This window comes from Ambystoma mexicanum, chromosome 7q (assembly GCF_040938575.1).
Source record: "Ambystoma mexicanum isolate Mex_15411 chromosome 7q, UKY_AmexF1_1, whole genome shotgun sequence".
NCBI classification, from domain to species: Eukaryota; Metazoa; Chordata; class Amphibia; order Caudata; family Ambystomatidae; genus Ambystoma; species Ambystoma mexicanum.
This window is the reverse complement of record NC_090941.1, coordinates 550428773-550441988: the sequence shown is the minus strand read 5'-3', so window position 1 is coordinate 550441988 and position 13216 is coordinate 550428773. Positions and strand designations below refer to the sequence as shown.

The window sequence follows — 13216 nt, the reverse complement described above, 5'->3', positions numbered from 1 at the left end:
GTATGATACAATTTATAGCCATCTATTACAATTGGTACAGTCAACCAGGTTTCTTGCAACATGAAAAAAGAATGATTAATGATAAAGGTTAATGACCCATTAGTTGCAGTAAAATGTTTAAAACCCCTGGTATTCCAAGATAACAATGAGCAAGTTCAAGGTTTATTTAAAGCCAGGGGTAACACCTCCGCTAGCCATTTAAGAGTGTTCTGAATATCGCTCATTTGTACTTGTTTCCCAGCAATTGGCGGGGGGTTGGTTACATCATTAATTTTAACAAGTTTCATTTTATCATTAATCAATGGATCTACGTCGTGAGGGTTAACATCTACGCCTAACCCCACTTGCGTCAGATAGTCTTTGTGTTTTCGAATCAGCTGTGCAGAGGCCAAGACCGTACAATGTAACGCCGTCACATTCGGGTTAGTAGTGTGTAAAGGCTCCACAAAAGAAAAGTCCTCCGACCTGATGACTCTTAATTGGGGGATCAGGTGGAGTTTTTCAAGCATAGCCATTCGTGGTAACCATTTACTGCAAGATTTCTGATTTAAGTTCTTCACAATACAGATCCTATTTCCTTCGCAATTTTCTTCTCTTACTGGCACAGAGGTTTCCCTCTCAATGTTCACGCTTTCACAAGTACTATTAGCACTATTCCTTTGCGGGGTGGAGAATTGATTGTCCATAATAGAATGGTTATCTATAAGAATAGAGTCTTGACTTGCATTGCTCACCGCCGATATTTCTTTGGGTTTCTCCGGCAATATCCAACTAGTGAGTGTTCCAGGGCCCTTCCTTAAGAGTTTCTTCCTTTTCAGAGCCCTTCTTTTTGCCTTTCTTGATTTTTGTTGCGACTTTGCTGTATTAGGCAGAGTTGAAGCCACCTCCACAGGAACATTCCTTAGTGCTGCTCGCTTCACACTTCTACGCTGTTTTTTGGTCAAATGGATACTTTCTTCTTTTGTAGGAGACTCAGCCCCCTCAATGTTCGTGGGAATAGCCGATATTTCAGGCTCCTTTATTTCTTCGGGCTCCTCTTCATAGACAGAATCAGTGCCCGGGCCAGGTAAGTTCAACTGCAGAACGGTATTAACATGTATTCTCCCACAGAGTTTTAGGAGGATTTTTAACGCAAATTGCAGCGAGGTCATTGACGCCTGCAAATCTGCAATAGCTTCAAAGTTCAATTGAGATAATTCATTCAATCGATCTGCATTATGCTTCCCTGGTTCTTCAAGATCAATCAATAGATTAGGCGATTCAGATAGTCGGCCCATACAGGGGGCCTCTAATGAGGCATTTGCAGGTTGTAACACCTGCGCTTCTACTGTAATACTTACAGCTTTCTGGATGTTCCCCATCTCAGCACTCCCACCCCTATCAATCTGTGGGGTGAGGGGGGCATTGATTTCTGTATGGACAGACATAAATCGAGTAAAGAATTGTTGTCTATATCGTCAAAATTCATCATATCCAAGGGACGACTTCCATTGTGCTCTGTCAACAGTGTCTCCTCAGTATGTTCAATACTGCGCATTAGTGGAATTTTTTCAAATAGAGCAGGTATAGTTCCTCTAGTATTAACTGGGGATTTCAAATTGTTCCCCCCAGACAGATTGGTAGCAGGCATATTTAGGTTGTTGGTCTTGCCTTTCCTCAGGTTATAAGACATTTTGGCACCGCGTGCTTTTGGTGGCATAATGTCTCCAGGGGAGTTGATACAGGGGTATTAAGGTCAGAATAATAAAAGAATTGCAGACCTATTCACACTGCACTCTCGGGCGCAATTATTAAGTCCGATAATCACCCGTGCAGGCAATAGTCAACAACGGCTGTGGGATCAAAGGAGAAATCACTCCCCCGCAGTCTCCCACAGACAGCCTTGTTCTCTGCGTACTTGCTTACCCTCCTGCAGCCTCTCGGGGACTCTCGGGGGCTCTCGAGGTACTCACAGGTACTCGCAGGCACTCGCGGTATGCTTCACCAGGGTCAACGCCGCTACCAACGGGACACGCACAACCCTGTCACTTCTGGGCCAATTCCTCTCTCCGTGCTCCACTCCAGGCCGGCCAGCCCTGCGTGAGCTCACACAGCCCGAAATCGCAGAGTCACAGCGGCGCTGTAAGAGTCTCTGGACAGACTCTTCCCGTTAGAGGAACGCACCTTCTACCACGTCACTGTCAAACCGCCCTGAGACAGAAAACACAAATTCAGCCGCCTCCGACAGTCTATCGCTACGCTTTGGTAGAAGATAAGCAATAAGTGATACGCTATAGAGATACTATCTACTCAGGGCACTCACCCTGTAGTGTGAATGTAATGATATAAGTAGGAGTAGTAGCTTACTACTTCGGTAGGGCGCTACTAGCGGCAGGCAGGAAACCTGTCTCACCTCACCTTACCTTCCGCCTAGATTTTCTCAGTACCTCCCCCTGCTCATACTCAGTAAGCACCAGTAATGAAGTGCTTATGCCCATAGAGCACACAAAAAAAAAAACACACACCCTAGATCGAGCTCAATAAGCTTATAGTTGCCTGTCAAGCAGTGCGTAGGACTCAGGATGCAGGAAACAGGGTGCAGGGCAGTCACAGTTCTCTTACCCGTCGATCCTGATAGTCTAGCAATCTGGATTCTGGGTTATCAGGCCTACAGGGTCCGCCGCATGTATCAAGCGCGGCACTCTTCTGCGCCCCTTAACCTGCGTTTTGCCCTTTAGCCGCCCCCCCAGGGGTGAATTCCTCAGTGGAACGGAGCAGGGTCCTCCTCAGGCGGTATCTTGCATCCCACGTCCCGCATCTGCGTTCGGCAGAGTAAACTCAATGAGCTGCAGCGGCTCTGCCGATTAGAGGAGAGGACCTCGCAACGTCCTTCTGCCAGCGTACTACGGGAGTAGACAGTCAGGAATCAAGCCGCACCTCGTATGCACCCACTCGTACCAAAATCGCAAGAGGCCGCTTCCGATTCCCGATAATCATAATAGAGTATGTGTTGTAAGGGTGTATGTCATAGGACCACTTTAATGTGAATTCTTAATATTTATACGAGGGGTATATAGCGTTTCCGTTTCGTACTTGTGTGCCCTTAACAGCTCCTGAAGTAAGCCCTGACTTTCATGTCAGTTTTCAAAAATGTAAATTGCGTAATCTACGAACTTTGAAAATCATACACCCCTTTGTACAGTTCATATGAACAATGTACATTTATTACATCCCCTAAAAAGTAAAATCATTCCTGACTGATGTTCATTCTCAGATGTGAACTGCATAATGTACGAACTGTGAAACTCATACTCCAGTTGGTACAGTTTGTGTGAAAAGTGTATATTAATTCCATCACCTTGAAGCTGACATTAAAGTCGGCTGTGACTTTCCTTTGATGTGAGTTTTTAGAAGATGTTAATTGTGTAATATACAGTCTGTAAAACACATTGGCCCTCATTACGACCCTGGCGGAAAGTGACTGACCGGACCGCCACAGCGTAAATAGCGTTTCCGCCATTGCACGAAGGAGCAAATTGCGGCCCATTCCGACCCATCGGGCACGAGCACCACGGCATGGCGGAAGTGCAAAGTCCGCGATGGCGGAAATGACCCCAAAACGGCCCACACCGCCGCCGTACGGCGCCCTAGGTGCAATACCGCCACCCATCACAGCGGGCACCGCAGAGTGCGCCTACCGGAAAGTACGGTGACCGGAAATATACGGAAACGGAAGTTAAAACATGGTCCCGGAACGGGAAACATCCCGCCGTGCACCTATAAAACCACCAAAACCACACAACCACTAAAAACACTACCCCGAGACACACCCCAACCCGTCATCCACCCTAGCGAAACCAAGAAAAATGGGAAAAGTAGCGAAGAAAGCGTGCGACCGCAAGCGGCAGGTCCACTTCTCCCGTGAGGAACTCACCGTGCTAACAGAGACCCTCCAGGAGAATGCTGCCGTCGTCTTCTCCACGCAAATGACCAGGACGGCACTTGCCAACAAGAAGGCCATATGGGCTCTGGTGGCACAGCGGGTAAGCGCGGTGGGGACCGCACCCCGCAACCCACAGCAATGCAGGAAGTGGTGGGACGACCTGCGGATACGCGTCCGCAGCATACTCTCTGCCAACCGCAACATTGCTACAGCCACCGGGGGAGGTCCTGAATCACCCATCAAGTTGACCCCCTGGGAAGAAATCTGTGCCTCCACCATCGGAATGGAGAGCATAGAGGGAGTCGGAGGGATGGAGAAAGGAGTGCAGACATCAGAAGAATCAGGTAGGTGGCCCAGATAAAACAATGCTAAATCCACAATGTCCAATCATGTGAAGTACCATGTGTCCACATAGTGCAACAGAAACACATGTCCAGGAGAACGTCCACACACATCGCCCTGATAGTGCACCTTAAAACCACAATAAATACATAAATAATTAAAAACCCCTAAAACACCCACCACACGTCCAGCAGGCACACCCTAACTGCAGGCTGCCAAACAACTGCACCCTCACCCCACACACAAATAAAAGCACCTCCAAGGCACCAACCCAAATCACCCTCATGTACCACCCCAATGCATGTGATACAATGCCATTCCAATACCCACAGACCCATTAATAACCCTCGCCCTCCTTTACTCCACCACAGGCTCCGATCCAAACGACGAGCATCAGGACACCCCTACCAGCACACCTGCAAAGAGGGCCAAGACCAACGGCCAAAGACCCTCCACCTCAGCTGCACGCATCAAGACACGGCAGCAGCACAAATCAGGTGGCAGCACAGAGGGGGGAACATCAACAGGCACCCCAGCAGCCAGCATGCCCACAACACCACCACCACAGGTCCCCCCAATGGATGCCACAGAAGGCACTGCCTCTGGTGGCAGCAGCACCATAGGTGACACCCCATTGATGGCAGCATGCTCCGACACAGAAGACGGGGATGTCGAAGTCAGATCCATCCATGACCTGTCCCATTCCCCCTGTCTGTCCCATCCCGTACAACATGAGGATACCACGCAGGGGCACCCACAAGACGACGACTGGCCATCCCCCCCAAGCCCTGTGGCAAGGCAACATGAGGTCAACAGCCCCTCTGTGACACCCCCGCAAATGGCCATGGCCCAGCAGAGGCAACAGTCCCTCGACCAGTTAATCGTGCAACAGCAGCAACTGGCCACGCTCCTCAAGGACCATGCCGATGAATGTGGGGGCACTAAGGCAGACATAGAAACATCAACTGAGACACTCAGGGCACAAATGGAGAGTAGCACCGAGAGCCTGAGAGTCCAAATGGAGAGTAGCACCGAGAGCCTGAGAGTCCAAATGGAGAGAAGCACCGAGAGCCTGAGGGGGGAACTGCATGCGACGTCCAAAGACGTATGTGCCGAACTTGCCGCAGTGCGCCGTGTGCTCACTGAGCTCTCACAAACCCTTAGGGACATGCATGGACGTGAGCAGGCAGAGACGTCATCCGTTGCAAGTTCCGTCCAGGGCAGCCCCCAACGTAGATCTGGGAGGAACCTGCGCTCCACAGGCAGGGGTGCCCCTGATACCCGCAGAGGGGGCTTGCAATAGCGACAGCCCACTGACAATGAGCTTCTTTGGACACTGGTGTTCGGGGGGGTGGTAGGAGGGTGGAGGGGGTGTGTTGGGCTCACTTGGGTGGCGGGTCGATAGGGTGTTCAACATGATATCACATATGCCATAAACAGTGCACGATCAACCAATGAGATGTGTGGACAATGATCTTTCTGTACTAGGCCATCATAGGCGTACAGTCCATATTGTGCATGTACCAGACACACACAGTGCCACGAGTCCCGTGTCCATGTATCAGCCACCAGGCGTGAGTGCTAGAAGCATGCATCAATGAGATGCTGACGAATGTCACGGCCCTCCGGTGCCTCGCAGACTCCTTGAGGTGCTGCCACATCCCCACCCTCATCATGACCATCATCAGGTGCTTGCAGTTCAGCGTCAGGGGGCATGGGCACATTTCTACGTACGCACATGTTGTGGAGCATGACACATGCCATGACCATCTTTGCAACCTTCTCATGGCGGTACAGGAGTGCCCCGCCAGACCTGCTGAGGCAGCGGAAACGAGTCTTCAGTAGGCCGAATGCCTGTTCAATGACTACACGGGTACGTGAGTGGGCATGGTTGTAGTCCTCCTCATGCTGGTCCCGTGGGTTCCGGACTGGTGTGAGGAGCCATCTCTTCAGTGGATACCCAGCATCACCTGTATGTGGACGAGAAACGTATGATGTGGAATGCCATTGCTACGTACGCCCCTCCTCCCCCCCCTTCCTGGCATTTCATTGCCGCATCACATACCCCACATCATCATGCATGAAATGAGACTCACCGAGTAGCCAGGATCTGTTCCCTGCGTGTCGCTCCATGTAGCGTGGTATAGTAGAGTTCCTCAAGACCATAGAATCATGGGTTGATCCAGGGAATCTGGCACAACAATGTGTAATGATCCTGTTGGAGTCACACACCATTTGTACATTCAGGGAATGAAATTGTTTTCGGTTGCGGTACTGGGCCTCCATGGCATGTGGAACGACCAATTCCACATGGGTGCAGTCGATGGCACCAATGCAACTCGGTATGCCGGCAAGTGCATGGAATCCCACTTTTGTGTTGGTAATTTCCGGCTCCGAGCGTGGTAGAGAGATGTAGTCGTCTGCGTGCTGCAGGAGGGCATCGAGCACTTGCAATAGTGTCCGTGAGAACAGTGGCTGTGAAATGCCATGCAACTGTCCGACTGTGTGCTGGTAGGTGCCTGTGGCCAGGAAGTGGAGTACAGACACCACCTTCAGTAGGGGTGGGATGGCGGTTGGGCTATCTATCATGCTGACAAGGTCAGCCTGTGTCATGTCCACGATGGCGGCTATGGTGTCCCGGTCCAAACGGTAGAGGGTGTGGATCTGCTCATCAGTGAGGTTGAACGGATGTGCTCGGAGGCGTGGGATTGCGGGCTGCCTGCGTGGTGGTAGTGGCTGTGCTGGCGGCCCTTGCTGGCCCTGCCTTGGCCTCCTCCTCCTCCTGCGTCTCCTCCGTGCGGCCGGTTGTAGTTGGTGTTCGTCTTCTTCTTGGAGTTGGAGTACTTGCAGTGCTATCAGGTCCCCCAGGGCCAACATCGCGAGTCCTGCCGGTAGCATTTCGGAGTCGGTGTGGTTGTGGGAGGAGACTGGGTGTGCAATTTATGTGTTTTCAGGCTGTATGGCCTCCACCTGTGGTGATTCATTCCACCTGTGCAAGCTGCTCTCCCCTTTGGCCGAGCACGTCCCGCACACAACGCTGCAATTCGAGGAATGGCATCTTGCTCTTGCATTCATGTATTTGTACCCGATGGCCGTGTAACATTTGTTGATATGTACATTCGGCTATGGTCCCATTGTTTCACATACAATCTTTGCAGTCGCGAACAGACTTGTGATGGGTCAGTGGGACGTAGTACTCGAGTAACGGTGGGCCCTCATGCATCACTGTACCGAGTTGCAACGACGGGCGGGGCGTCCCATTCGTGGGTGAAGGCAGTTGCCATTTTCACACACAGCCGCACTCGATGGATTAATTAGTGATTTCAAACGGCCACAGATGCCTTTTCGACGTGATGTTGCAAATGAGGAATTCGAAGGCCGGCGCTTTCGGTTTTCAGCTAGCGCCGGGGAGATGCCCACAGGTCTGACTGCAAATATAACGTTCTTTTGTTCGATGTCCTTGAGACAGTGGCCATGGCGAGGAAGCAATGATTGATATGAATAGTTTTGGATGCGCAATAGTGACGTGGGTGATGAGGCCGGACGTTCCCAAATACATGTAACTTCACAACACTGGAATTACGGGCTGGGGCACTGTGGATTTTGCAGGCTGCATAACGCACAGACTCAATGGAAAGTTCGAATGTTTTGTGAGTAAATATTCAGGCGTTTTTATAACAGGATGAGGGAATGATGAATGGATGCATGGGCAGGTGATTTGATACAGGGTTTGCCATGTACAGGGCTTGTTGGAATCTATCCGCCTCCCCTGCGCTATGTGATGCAGGGCTGCCATAGTGGGACCATCGTCTATCTGGCCTTGTTGAGCCCTCCCTGTCTCGACGCGCCTTCAGACACTTGTGTCCATGCACGTTAACATTCCCATCTGATGGAATCTGTTCTGACAGACGCATGCACAGGTACACTCGTTTGTGATGGTGTTTACACCTCGATATAGATAGTTATGAGTCGCAAGTGGTTTCGGGGTGGTGATGATCCTTTGGAGTGGGCTAGCATGCATATGACTGTGGATTTAGTGTGATCATTGAAGTGAGTTGTTCGAATGTAGTTCTGATGGCCATTCTGTTCTTTTTCTTTTCTTTTGGTTGACAGGTATCTCCTCCCCTTTTGCCACTGCCATCTGTATGCCACTCCTGCAGATGGCGTTTACTCCCGACACCTGCTGCTTCGTGTTAATCAGTGGAGCAGCATTACGATCTTATGGGACGATCGCCAATGGGCCACATGCCCTTACGCAGTACTAGTGGCTCGGAGCAACATTTCGGCCTTTCAGCTGGACTAGTGCCTCCCCATTGGGACGGCCCTGCGGGTCTGTGCGCTTCCATGTTGCCTTTTCGTACGTGAATGTGGCTCTGTGTACCATGATGGAACAGGGCGTCACACAAGTAGTAGCTGGTCATTCCTTGCGGATGCAGCCCACAATGGTGATATGTGTTTTGGAGTTCATGGACTAATGGCTGTATGGGCTTGGTGATTTAGTTGTGCATTAAATTTCTATTCTGATATGGGCCGTGTAGCGTTCTTCTTTGCGAGTGATGTGGCATATTCCTATTTGGGGAGCGATGTAGTGTGAGGAGATCTGCATTGGGTTCCAGCTTCGGAGTTTAGTCGCGTGGTACTGTGCTGGGCGCGTTTGCCTACGGAGCCCAGTGAGGTCAGGGATGGGGGCTGCCAATGTGACTGTTTGCATGTTGTCATGCTCAGGGGCGGGGGAATGGGTTTTGTGTAACAGATGCCGGTCAGCCAGGTGGACTGGTGGAATGTTGTGATTTTCGGAATATTGCTGGTCACAGGTGCCTGTGTTTGCGTGCGTTTCGGGGGGGGGGACTGTGGTCATGTCCATTGGAATGGCTTCTGTATTCGTGCCATCTGTGCCCTGCAGCTCCCATTGGCCCCTCTTGTGTTTCTTTTGTTCGTTGGCATGCATGGGTGACTTGTACATTTCACTGGTTGCATTGTGACTTCATTGCACCTACGGGGAGTTGTACTTTGTGGGCAGGGAGCGGTGTACAGGCACTCAGTGGGGCCGTTTACGGTTGATTCGCGATGCCGTACTTCTCACCATGGCGGATTGGTGCTTTCCGCCATGCTTGATGGCGTTAGGTACATGTCCGCTAGGGTCGGAATTCGCGTACCCTTGCGCCATGGTGGTATTTACGGTTTGGCATGGCGCGCGCGCGCGTACTTGGTGCAGTTAGCGTTGGCGTTCACTACGGTGTCGCTAATGGCTTCGTACTTTGCGGTGACGGGTCATAGTCGCACTGAGCGGTATTCGATGGCGGTATTGCATTTCCGCCATCGTTTTTCGGATTCCGCCAGGGTCGTAATGAGGGCCATTATCTCTGGGTAAAGTTTGTATGACTTGCCTTTGATGTGAGTTTGTAGGAGATGATAATTTTGGAATGTACCAACTGTATAACTCATACACTGTACGTACAGGATTGCAGCACATGTTGTAGGTGCCTGTGTGGTAGGAGTGCATGTCATAGGAGCGCATGTTGTAGGAGAATGTGTCGTTGGAGCGTGTATGGTGTAGTAGGGGCACATGTAGCTGCACTTGTCACAGGACATGTGTTGTCGGAGCACGTGTTGTAGGAGTGTGTGTCGTAAGCGTTTGTGCTAAATGGGTGTCATGAGAGTTTGCATCAAAAGAGTGTGTGTCTTAAGAGTGTGTGTGTTTGGGACATGTGTTGTAAGATCATGTGTCGTACATCCACATGTTATCTGTTGTTGACATGTGTATAGTAGGTGAGCTTGTCATAGGAACATGTATCATAGGAGTGTGTGTTGTAGGAGTGCATGTCATAGGAGTGTGAATCGTAAGATTGTGCAGTATGTGTGTGTCATAACCGTGTGTGGTTGGAGTGTGTGTCATAGGAACACATGACATAGGAGCTCATGTCAAAGGTGCATGTGTTTTAGGTGCATGTGTCGTAGGTGCATGTGAGACATGTTGTATGTTCACATTTTATGTGTAGTAGGCACATGTGTATCATAGGAGTGTGAGTTGTAGGAGCACTTGTTACAGCACTGCATGTCATAGGAGCATGTGTTTTAGGAGTGGGTATTAGAGTTTGTGTCATAATAGTGTCTGGTAAGTGTGTGTGTGGTAGTAGCATGTGTCATAGAAGCATGTGTTGTTGGAGCCATAGGTGCATTTGTCATAGGTACAAGTGAGAGCATGCATAATTCGTCCACATGTTATGTGTAATAGGTACATGTGTAGTAGGTGTGTGTGTTGTAGGAGTGCTTGTCACAGCAACATGTCTCAAAGGAGCATGTATCATTTTACGTTATATTAAGTTATGTTATGTGAAGGGAGCTTGACATAGCACAGCTATCATCCGGCGGTATCTTGGCGCTGTAACAGGACACCCAGCCAAGAGAAGACGAAAAAAAGAGAGGCAGATAACATGCTGACATAGAAAGGGTGGCTAGAGTGGGTAAATAAAGGTTTTTAGAGCCTTGGGGAACTCTACTCATCCATGGGTTTTAGAGCCAAAGGGAGAGAATTCCACAGTAGAAGGACTGCGACCTGGGGAGGCATGTGGAATTTGGGGAAAGCAGCCACCAACCAAGCTGTAAAGTTTTGAACAACCTGTAGTTTCTGTAGATGTTATTTAGGCTGGGGCAGTAGAGTGGCATTACAGTAGTCCAAGATACCCATAACAGCACAGGCTACCACAGGGCTCTTCATGTTAGAAGGAATAAAAGGCATTCCTTTGTTTAAGGTTCTCATAGGAGCATGTGTCGTAGGAGCACGTTTTGTAAGAGTAGGTGTCATTAGAGTGTACATCGTAAGAGTGTGCGGTAAGTGTGTGTCGTAAGAGTGTGTATGGTAGGAGCGTATGTGGTAGGAGCTTGTGTGGCAGGAGCATGTCACATAGGAGCATGTGTCATAAGAGCATGCATCGTAGAAGTGTGTGTGGTGGGGTTGCATGTGTCCTAGGTGCATGTGAGAGCTCATGTCATACGTCCGCCACATGCTATGTGTAGCAGGCATGTGTGCAGTAGGTGCACGTGTTATAGAAAAATGTATTGTGGGCGTTGGAGCATTTGTCACAGCAGCATGTGTCGTACGAGCATGTGTCGTAGGAGTGGGTGTCATTAGAGTATGTGTCATCAGGTTGTGAGGTAAGTGTGTTGTAAGTGTGTGTGGTAGTAATGTGTGTCATAGAAGCATGTTTCAGAGGAGTATGTGCCGCTGGTCCAAGTGTCATTGGTACATGTGAGAGCACATGTTGTACGTGAACATGTTATATGTAGTAGGCGTGTGTGTGAAATCAGCACTTATTTTGTGGGTTTTCAGATGTAAACAATGTAATGTATGAACAGTGAAGTCAGCTGTGACTTGCCTTTGATGTGAGTTTTAGGGGATTGTTATTGTGCAATGTACAAATTCAAAGACTCATACGCTCTGTGCACAGTTCGTATGAAAAGTGTACATTTATTCCATCACCTTAAAATTGACATCAATGTCAACTGAGACTTCCCTTTGATGTGAGTTTTTAGATGTTAATTGTGTAATATACAAACTCATACTCTCTGTGTACAGTTTGTATGAAAATGTGCATTCTTTCTGCACGTGTGTCATATATAGATACATTTAAAACGTTAATATGTCAAAATTGTCCCAAGTCAATGTTCACATTTTTGTTTTCAGTGCACCTATTTCAGTTGAAATCTAGCTGCTTGCAAAAATTGTGACAATTGAAGCGGCCAATTTTGAGCTATTTGGGCAGAAAAACATATTTATAGGAAACCCCCATTTTAAAAGCAGTTCAAAACACAATCAAAGTAAACATTTTTAAACTATAAAGCCACTAATGTAAAATTATGAAATGGTGCATGCACAGGCTCTAAATATTACTTTGGAATATTTGTTCATGCAAGTGTTCAAAGGTTATTGAGAAAAGTTATTTTCGGAAACTCCATAGAGACGTTGGGCCTGATTTACAAAAGAGTTTTACAATGGTGCAATCCCACTGAAAAATGTTTTGTAAATCAGGCCATTCGTCTTAACCTTAACTATGTCTTCCTTCATATATTCACCAGCAAAAAGTGCCAAATTCGGTTCTTACTTTTAGCGTTGAAGAGAATATTGAAATCAATGTGGAAAACAAAACAGTTCAAGACAACTCACCTCGCAGTAATTTTGTTTGCACTATGAAAAGAAAAACAGTGCTATGAAAAATATTTGTGTATAGTCATTAATTGCTTCTACTTTAGTTCATCAAAGTCTTTAATAATTACAAAATGATCCCTAGGTTCCATTCCATGTCACTCATTGGGGATTTCCTATTCCTTATGCTTTCTATCTGGCTAATTCCATTATTTGCGTTTGTAATTACTTTTTGGATATGCTGGTAAGCTTGTGTACTTGTCCTCACATGTCTAAAGCTGTAAGCGATCATTCCCCAAAGCCTTCCCCAACTGAATTCTCAGTACTTGGTATTCCATTCTACAATTGTGATTGCTACTCTACAGGAGATCCCATGCTACGGAGACTATGGTCCTTGTTACAAGCTTGTCTATAATTTGGCTGTAGATCCTTGGAATTACCACCAAAAGAATGTACTGTTACCGACAGGTAGTCTTGTGTAATTACTACGGGATTACAAGTCAGTGTAAATCCCCATTTTTGACATCCAAGGGACTCCATTGGCATTGTATGGGATTTACATGAGCAGTGTTTCCACTTTTGTTCACTTCAACTTCAAGAACCGAAGTACGGTTCTGTGGGAAAGAAAGCAATTACCATAATTTCACCACTGTACCCATACTGCCAAACTTTGATGATTCCCAATTTACAATTATCCCTAGTTCTTCAGCTGGTGTCTGTGGGAAGCTCTGATAGAATTTGACTATTACCACTTTTTTGAAGGAAGTGTTAAATCATTCATGAATGGCTTTTATTAAGGGAACTGGAAT

The 13216-nt window shown here is 48.1% G+C and overlaps 1 protein-coding gene across 1 annotated transcript in view; it reads left to right on the top strand.

The window, feature by feature from the left end:
• Positions 1-13216, top strand: part of TNFSF11 (TNF superfamily member 11) — a 361635-nt gene that overhangs the window by 339926 nt on the left and 8493 nt on the right. The window lies entirely within an intron of this gene.